The sequence below is a fragment of the Puntigrus tetrazona genome, chromosome 5, assembly GCF_018831695.1.
Source record: "Puntigrus tetrazona isolate hp1 chromosome 5, ASM1883169v1, whole genome shotgun sequence".
In the NCBI taxonomy this organism is placed as follows: Eukaryota; Metazoa; Chordata; class Actinopteri; order Cypriniformes; family Cyprinidae; genus Puntigrus; species Puntigrus tetrazona.
In genome coordinates, this window is record NC_056703.1 from 13,237,919 (window position 1) to 13,246,999 (window position 9,081).

The window sequence follows — 9,081 nt, forward strand, 5'->3', positions numbered from 1 at the left end:
GTGTGTGTTACGGTTATAAGCATCTACGAAGCTTTAATAATTAATAGCTGAAGCCATCAGTGTGTGTGTGTGTGTGTGTGTGTGTGTGTGTGTGTGAGAGAGTTAGTGTCTCCGAGCAGGTTATTGCTGATTCGACAGAGCATGCTTTTGGCAACATTAAAATTGCAGTCTGTTCATGTTCGTTTTAGCAGGACTCTGCTTGTTGCTTTTGGCAAAGAACTGTAATATTTCTAAGAGTGATAATATGTGTTGGGCAGCAGGGCAGTTTTTGAATTTCTCTGTGATCCATAACAAAGTGTGTCTTGTCTGGTTGCCTTATCATCTCGTTTTACATATTGACTATTAATTAGCAAAAAAAACTATTTCAAATATTTAATTCAGATTTATTAGTTGTGCCATGACTTTTGCACTCAGCACAAAACAAAGAAAATCCAGTTAAATCAGGCTGCACTGTGAGACTTTAAATCCTTGTCATTCTTTTCACTGTAAGCACATTTGCTTTCTGTGTAAATTAGGCTCAATACTGTTATGCTGTTAAGAAAAGTGTTTAAACAGAAAACTTTTTTAAAAACATTCAAAAGAAAACCCACCGACCTCAAGTTTTGAATGTGAGTGTATCTGTGCCATACAGTGTAGCTTCATTCAGGTGTTCTGAGAGTGTGTGTGAGCGTGTGTGTGATCATAGTAAGGTAGAGGTGGCAGTTGTAATGTCAGTGGGACAGCAGTTTGGCCTGAAGGCATTAATGAACTGAAAGTGAGCACTGAAGGGTTAATATTAGAGAGGATGAGGTCTGATAAGGGTTAATGCAATATGGCTCTGGTGTGTGTGTCTATGTGTCCTTGTGTCCGGAGGCTGTACTGGTATAATTGAGTAGGGATTTCATTGCTCGTGTCCAACAGCAGGACACTCCCAGAGGCCCTGCACGACACACACACACACACACACACACACACACACAATGTTCCTTAAAAGCACACCAAGCATACCCTCTCAATGTCAGGCTTTTAGCCAGAAGCATTAAGCTTGAAAGAATTCATATCAGATTTGGGAATAGACCCACCTAGAATGCAGAAGGGAATGTAGGAAGTTCACAAAACCATTTGAAAGCCTTTATATGTGAAATGTCGCTAGTGTACAATAGATTTGTGTGTTCAGTGGCACTGGAACAAAACACAAGTTCATCACCAAGTATTAAGGTGACAGGCTCCTGTGAAAATCAATAGGAGCCACTTGTGCTTGCGAGACAAGCGAAAAAAGGGAAAGTAATGACCGTGATTAGCATTGACTATAGATTATGTGATGATGCTGCATTTACTAGCCAATGAAAATACATCTTCTAGGGACTCAAACAGGACTGAGAGAGGAACATGGAGGATCTGTGTACAGATGTCTTTCTTCTTTATTTCTGTCATTCTCTGTTCTCCCACCCTCTCTTGAGGTTAATTATGGTAATTACACTGCCATTAGTTCTCAAAATAGATTAATTGATTGACAGGCGAAGTGTTTAAATGCTGGCAGGAAGTGAGGGGTTAGGGGGCCAATCAGCACCGAGATTAAACACGCATAATTACCCTACTAATGAGCAACTACATTAAACAAATTCCATCCTGATGGCTTAAAATAACAATAATGAAAATAGACAAAGAAATGAGTCTATACAACACAGAGCTAATCAAAAACATTCAAAAGTCTAGCCTTGCCAGCGAGAATGAGAACGATTGGGCTTTTGAATATAATCTGACAGATTTGGTTTATCGTAGATGGGAATACTCTCAAATAAATTTAGCTCATCGTGTTTTAGCTCATTTGTGTTAAGTTTCCTCTTTCTTTCCTTCTCTTCCTTCACCTCCCCTGTCTTTGCTTTTCATCTGATAAAAAATGTGAAGTAAAAAGCATGTAATACAAAACAAGAACGAAGGAGAAAGGTCAGTTTTCCCTGGGCAGAGAGAAATCACAACATATTAGAGACTGGATCTTCCCTGCCCAACCGATTCTTTAAGAAAGCTTGCATGACTAAAAAGAGGTGTGTGTGTGTGTGTGTGGGCTAGGGTGTCGCTGAGTTGGTGTCAAAAGAAATTTCAAAAGCTTTCATAGTTAAGCTCACTAAAATAGTGACTGAGTGCTGGCAAGTCTCTTGCTTAAGTTATAGAAAAGGTCAGTGGAATAAGTAGTTTTTGAGATTTGATTTCATATTTGATTGTTAATTATATATGAGGGGGTTGTTAAATAAACCTTGCCTTTGAACAAACTGGATTCAAAGCTCTTGTATGCACACAACACAGAGATGTTAGTTCTAAGGCAACTCTGAATTTATTTGTAAAACTCTGGCCCTCACTGACATTTGATTGTAATTAGCAACTGAAACGTTCTTCAGACATATTCTTTTGTGTTTAGCTTTTAAGGATAAAAATGAAGAATTTGCTAGGACATGAAGATGAGTAAATGATGAAGGTGAAAAATGATCGGTGAAATCAAAGGAATAATGCACTTAAAAATGGCACTTCTGTTTTCATTATTTTTCTCACCTTCATGTTGTGCAGAATTTTGAAGAATCTAGGCCAGACAGCTTGCAATTTTTCAAATCTTCTGAAGCCATGCAAAGCGTAATGTGACAAACAGACCAGGGTTGTAGCTTTCAGCATGTGCATCAAGCAGCGAGTTGTCTGGCCTAATTTTATGGTGTACTACACTTTTTTGGAGATCACCTGATGTGACCCGATCACTAAGAACTTTTTATAGAAGTAAGCTGCATGAAGATTCTTTGAATTCTCAAGTGAGAAAAATAACACCATATAGTTGTTATAACAGACTTTTTAGGTGTGCAAAGTTTCTGCTGACACTGCAAGAGTGGTAATATGACATCTTTAAAAAAACCCAACATATATTACATCCGAAATGTTCAATCTAATCCATTTTACTGCAACATTTCTGCAGATTTAAAGTTCCAATTTTTAAATCAGGTAAGCTGTCTTGCCTTGATACAAATTCACAGAGCAGAGTTCACCAAACTTCAACTTTGGAACGAATGTGCATGCATGAAAAGCATCGAAAGTAGAATGAAATGTGCGACCTTGTCTTTAAGGTTTGGAACAAAATGAGGGTGAGAAAATAATGACAGAACTTGAATTTTTTTCTGAATTATCCTTTTACATCTGCATCAAACTAGACAATGTATTTGTAGTTTGAGTTTAAGCCAGGTGGCAAGCCAAAGTCCATGGGAAATATGGAAAATAGGGTGACAACTGGCATCAGCGTGCCTGACAATCCAACATCCTTCATGTAATATATGCCAGTCATGAAGTTTCCACAGTGCAAAAGCACATGTAAGTCTAGTTTGATGGCCGGAGTCTTGGGACTTAATCAAGACTGAGCAATCGTAGATGTAGTTATGGTAGCACAATGTTCTCTATAGAATCCAACGTTCTTTCCTCCGGGGGGACGAGGATGTAATCATTGAATCTAATTAGGGTTCAGGGAGTGCATAAAATACCTTAGAAAGCCTTATTGAATAAGGCTGCACATGTGCTTTAACACGGAGAGCATTCCTGAACAACAGGTAATAAATGATTTCCATCAGCTCAGAAACTGCATGAGAGGGAGCAAGAGAGCAAAGTAGCGTTGCCTCCACAGCACACCTCAGAACCAATTGAACATCCCCATTATTTTCACACCAATACCACAGCAATCAGCGAGGAACAAAGAGGATAAAATCTCACAAGCCCTCGCTCACACTCAGGGTTGTTACTTGGGCAGTTAATCAGCATTCTCACACACCCTGGTATTAAAGCCCATGGGGGGAGTAATTATCTGCTGCTTTGTTTTAATTGGCTTCAGAGAACGAAGCAGCAGCAGAAGCAGCACAAGCCTAAGTGTTAAAACTCTCCGATCATCATTTAATCAGCCCAAACACGGAGCCAAGAGCCCACGGCATGACTCTTGGAAGAGTTACACACACATTCTCTCGGCATATGCAAGTTTTGGGGATCACATCAAAGTAAGCGGACGCAGTCTGGACTTACCCCGGCCCAACAGACCGCTTCATTTTTTTTTTTTGTTTGCCAGAATCCCGACTGGGATGTTTGAAGTTTGGGAACCGGTCCAGGACCAACGAATCAAACAGCGTGTGCCGTGCCACAGATTTTTTTTTCTTGTTCGTGTCACCTCCGTGACTCAAGCGCGCTGGCGAGGTTCTTAAATGAATCACATCCCTCTTTTAATATTTTACAGAAATCTGTCACTTTAATTAAACACCCTCTTGAGTGATTACTCAAAAGAATCTTGTCTTGTTCTCTGTCACCATGGCAACTCCAGTATGTCAAACTGTCAGTCACATTTCAAACTGTCATTTCAAGCTCTAATAAGAGTTTGATGTTACAAAGACTCACACGGTCCTCTCTCTCATCGTCTCGCCTTTTAGGTTTCTAGCATTCAGGCATCAACTCATTGACTAAAATAGGAGAATTTATCTCAGTGGCCTGAATTAAGAGGTAAACAAGCTCAAAGTGGCATCTGTTGGCTTCCAAAAGCTTGTGCTTTGGAATGACAAACTCATGAATATGCAAAAGCTTCAATTAATTATTAAATGAGCGATGCCATATTGGGTCCCACTCAGGCACGCAAATGAGTGTATTAATATTAATGGAATACGCATTCACCTAGAACTGAGTGAGCAAAAATACTCCTGATGAAAGCGAGTTAGCGTTTACACACGCACCTGTATACACTGTGTGCCAGAATGCCCAGTTATCAAGGTCTAATGAGATCTTCCCTACTCGCACAGGCAAACCGACCAGGGTAAAAGAGGTCTGTGTGTGTGTGCTTGTGTGCTTGTGTGTGTGTGCGTGTGTGTGCGAGATGTCCCAGTGTCCCTCTAGAGAAAACGATCAGACTTTTGCAAAAGTGTGTCAACTATTCTTACCTCCTCATCATTGCTGCAGGCACAGTATAACATTCCTGCAACACTTTCTTAATAATGGAGGAGAAGCGTTTCGGTGCTGTCAGATATTTCTGTTTCCAGAGTTTAAAAAAAGGAAGTTCAGATTTTCCATGTAATGGGCATTACATTGTGATTTTTTTTTTTTTTTTTACATTTTTTTTTAGAGGCAACACATGTGTCGCTAATTTAATTATATCGCAGATTTCGTAGATCAAAGATATTGTCAGACTTGGCACAGTATTGTACAGGTTAGACAGCTTTTTACAGACCTTACACAGCATGGGGAATCGCATGACAGCGGGTCTTTTGTAACAGTCTCCTTGTCCTTCTGTCCTTTTCTTGGCTTGTTTGTCTTGTGTGTATTTTGTATTTTTGGGCTCGCTCGTTTGAAGTCAAGTGAAGCAAACAGTGTCTCTGAGGGAGCAGACAGAAGCCTGACACACTCTGCTGACAACCCAGTGATGAATATCAAAGCAAACTGCTCCCAGATCAGTAAGAGCAGCCCTTCTGAGTTCAGTTCAGCCCTGACAGGTTCAGATAAAAGAGAACAAGGTTTAAATGTTCTGATGATTTCACTGGGTGGCAACACAGTTAGTTAATCAAGTAAACTGCAAATAAAAATATTCTCATCACCTCAAGTGGATAATCACCTGGGTCGCACCTATATGCAGTATAAGGCATAATATGATGTCTGCTTTATGTATATTGTTATTCTTAAATGGCTACTCAGCGTGTCCACAAAAATACATAGACATGACATTTTTTAGTTTCATAATTTTATATTCATAATTTCATAATATCTTGAAGATTCTGCTAAAAAATGAATCAGTCTATTGCATTGTACTAGGGCTATCAAAATATTTAATTTGATATTAATCATATTATCGCAACATATTTAAAAATTGATTTTTAAAGGGGTCATGTGATATTGCTAAAAAGATCATTATTTTGTGTATTTGGTACGCGTATCGTATACCGTACGATTCGTGGTCATTTTCCAAATCATCAAAGTGATCATTCTTATCTCCTTGTTAGTGGGGACTTTGGAGTGATTTAGTGTTTGGAATGCACTTGTCAAAGGGAGCGATGTAAAGGGAGCCAACATCTCTTTGGTTTTTTAACACTCCAAAGACAAAGGAAAACTTGAAATTGCATCATATGACCCCTTTAATAAAACAGCGCTGTCCGTCAAATGCATCTTTAACTTTGTTTATTTGAATCACACTCAAAATAAGAGCGTATGGAAGTGGAGAGAGCTTACAAAAAGAATTTCCTGCAGACTGTGCTTGAGTGTTTAACACCCCGTCTTTTTTACACAATCCAAAAACTCCTACACTTGTGAACTAACTTTTTTTTGGGTGCGGGTACAGTGTCTCACTTTCGTCTGTCATATCTTCCAACATGATTATTGGCAGCAATATTAGATATACACTTGTCTTTTATGACGAATGGCAACCAGCGCTAAGGTGCAATATCGCCTCCTACAATGTTGAAGTGCCAACCAGAGAGTTACTGGTGCTGGATTAATTATGATGATATTGCATGTAAAGTATTAACCGTATTAATATCTCTTTTTTGTTGTTGTTGTTGTTGAAGTTTTCGCCATTTATTCAGCAACTGAAATCACAACGTGTATAGTCCAGGTTAATATTCGTATTTATTCCAGTTCATTAAAGTTTGTTTGCAGATTTTCTTGCAGTAAACAGCTCAAACACATGAAAGAAAGAAAACAGACTGGCTGTGTTACACTTTAAGCAAAATATCTCCATACTTACATGCTTCCTGTGGTTTGAATATCATCAAACTTTTGATATCTGGCAACCGTGATCATGAAAGCTGTTTTTTTTTTTTTTTTCTTTTTTACCAGCGCAAGATGAAGCAGATTACAAATGAAGCCGTGATTAACCAATGGGAATCAAGTATTCCAGAGGGTTGTTTAATAACGTGAAGCGGAGTGTCACAGAATGAGCATGTTTAGGAATGTCCGTACATGTGTTTGTCCTTTCTGCTTCTGATTAGTAGATGATTTTGGAAAGCGCTGTGTTCGTAAACACCTCTTTGGGCACAGACTCTGATTAGCTCAGTTGGTGACGTGCTGAAACTGAGTAATTGCGGGTTGAACTGAAGCAGGTGTTTCAAAAGGCTTTGAATTCTTTATCTCTCTCTGTGGGATATGATGTTTTTGAGCCATCTGCTTGCAGGATACTGTGGTTCTCATTACCTACCGTGGCCTTTCATGTGAATTTATTACTGTAATGGCTGTCTGTGTAAAGTCTCTGTGTCACACAGAATCAATTTTTTATTTTAGCCTATTTTAAGAGAATAGGAGGAGGAAACGATGGCTACACATAGGAAGGCAGAGTCGAGACAACGCTCTTGAGTGCTCGGCTCGGCTTAATAACAAGGGTGATATCTTCTAGGCTTTTACAGTTTTTGATTCTGGCACGTGTTATGTCTGTACACTAAAACGCTACTCTCGAGTGACAAACTTCTTCTTAGTTAAGCAGGAACATATTCATTCATCACACCAAACATCAAAACACATTTCTGCAGTGATGTAAACAAAGTGAAATTTGCAGCAGGCTGAAGCGATGTAAACAAAGTTTTGATGAAATCAAAACTTTTGATGAAATCCGTAGCAGGCTGTACTATAAACAAAGTTTACATCACTTCAGCCTGCTGCATATTTCATCAAAAGATCATCAGAAGGTTGTTATTGGTATCCGCTGCAAGTATGCGAATGCCACTGTTTCATTGACAGTAAGGAAGTTGTGCTGGTTAGATCTTCATGCCACAGATGTTTCTAACTTATGCCGCTCTGATTTACACAGACAATTCATCAAGACAGACTCCTGAGTGTGCCGTAAAGTGAGAAGTCTCCCGTGCAATGGGCATATCGCATACAGACGCACCACAGGTGTTCCTCAGCCATCACTGCAGTTCTTTTATTTGGCACACAACTGTAACTAAAAGGAAACAGACAAAGCTGAATGTGGATTCAAATGTCACTTCCTCAGATTTGAAATGTGTAAGAACCTAAAGAAAACTTATCTGTTTTATTTAGTTTCACTATTGTGACAGTGTATTTTATACGGCAGTTTTGTTTTAATTCCTAAAATTTATCGGTTTAACGGGTTAGTTGATTCAAAAATAAAAATGAGTCCATGTATTCCTCGCCCTCAAGGCATTCTAGGTGTATATGACTTTCTTCTTTCAGACAAATCCAATGGGAGTTATATAAAAAAATTATCCTTGCTCTTCCAAGCTTCCAAGCCTTTTTTCAACCATTCAAAAGACATCAAATAAAGCATATTTAAAGCTGCAGTCTGTACATTTTGGTGCCCAAGTGGTTAACAAACAGAAGCCAGTATAAGTAGTCCAAATATAACACTTATTATAGGTGTACCTTAGTCATTCAGGACAAGCCAAAACATGGGTTGGAAAAATAATTCATGGTGTATCCGCTTTATAATATAACTGTAATAAATTTTCAACACAAAATATTTACGGACCACAGCTTTAAATATTATTAAAAAATATCCAAATACTTTTCTCTCACTTCTGCCGAGTCGTTCCAGGCGTATAATGCAGGTTTCCAAAGGAAAACCTCTTGACTTCCTCCAACATTTTTCTTTACAAATCCTCATTTTGTACTTCTAAAAATGGCGACCAGAGTTTTGTTTTGCTCTCTCCTCCACACTTCCACGTTTGCTGTTTCACATACATCCTATGTCACCTGCCCGGAATTATTTTTCCTCATACGACAGTCAGCAAAAGTGAGAAAAACGTATTTCTAACATATATTATATTAATAGGTTGCTATTTATTTTGATAGTCCACTTTCTAGGCACTCTACTAATTATAAGTAAGTTTATAACTACATGTCAAATAAATATCATTCATTTGTTAGATGTCTGCTAACTCTAATAGTAGACTGTTAGGGTAGGTTTAGAGTTAGTTGAATAAGGTGACATATGCTTGCAAAGTTTCTGAGTATGTTCTGAGTCAGTATGTTGTGGGCCCATTAAAATAAAGTGTTAGAAGACAGTTAGTCTACTAATACTAATACTAATGACTGCTAGTCGACATGTACTTTGATGCAACCTGTGTTGTGCTTTGATGCAACCTGTGTTGTTAAAAGCGC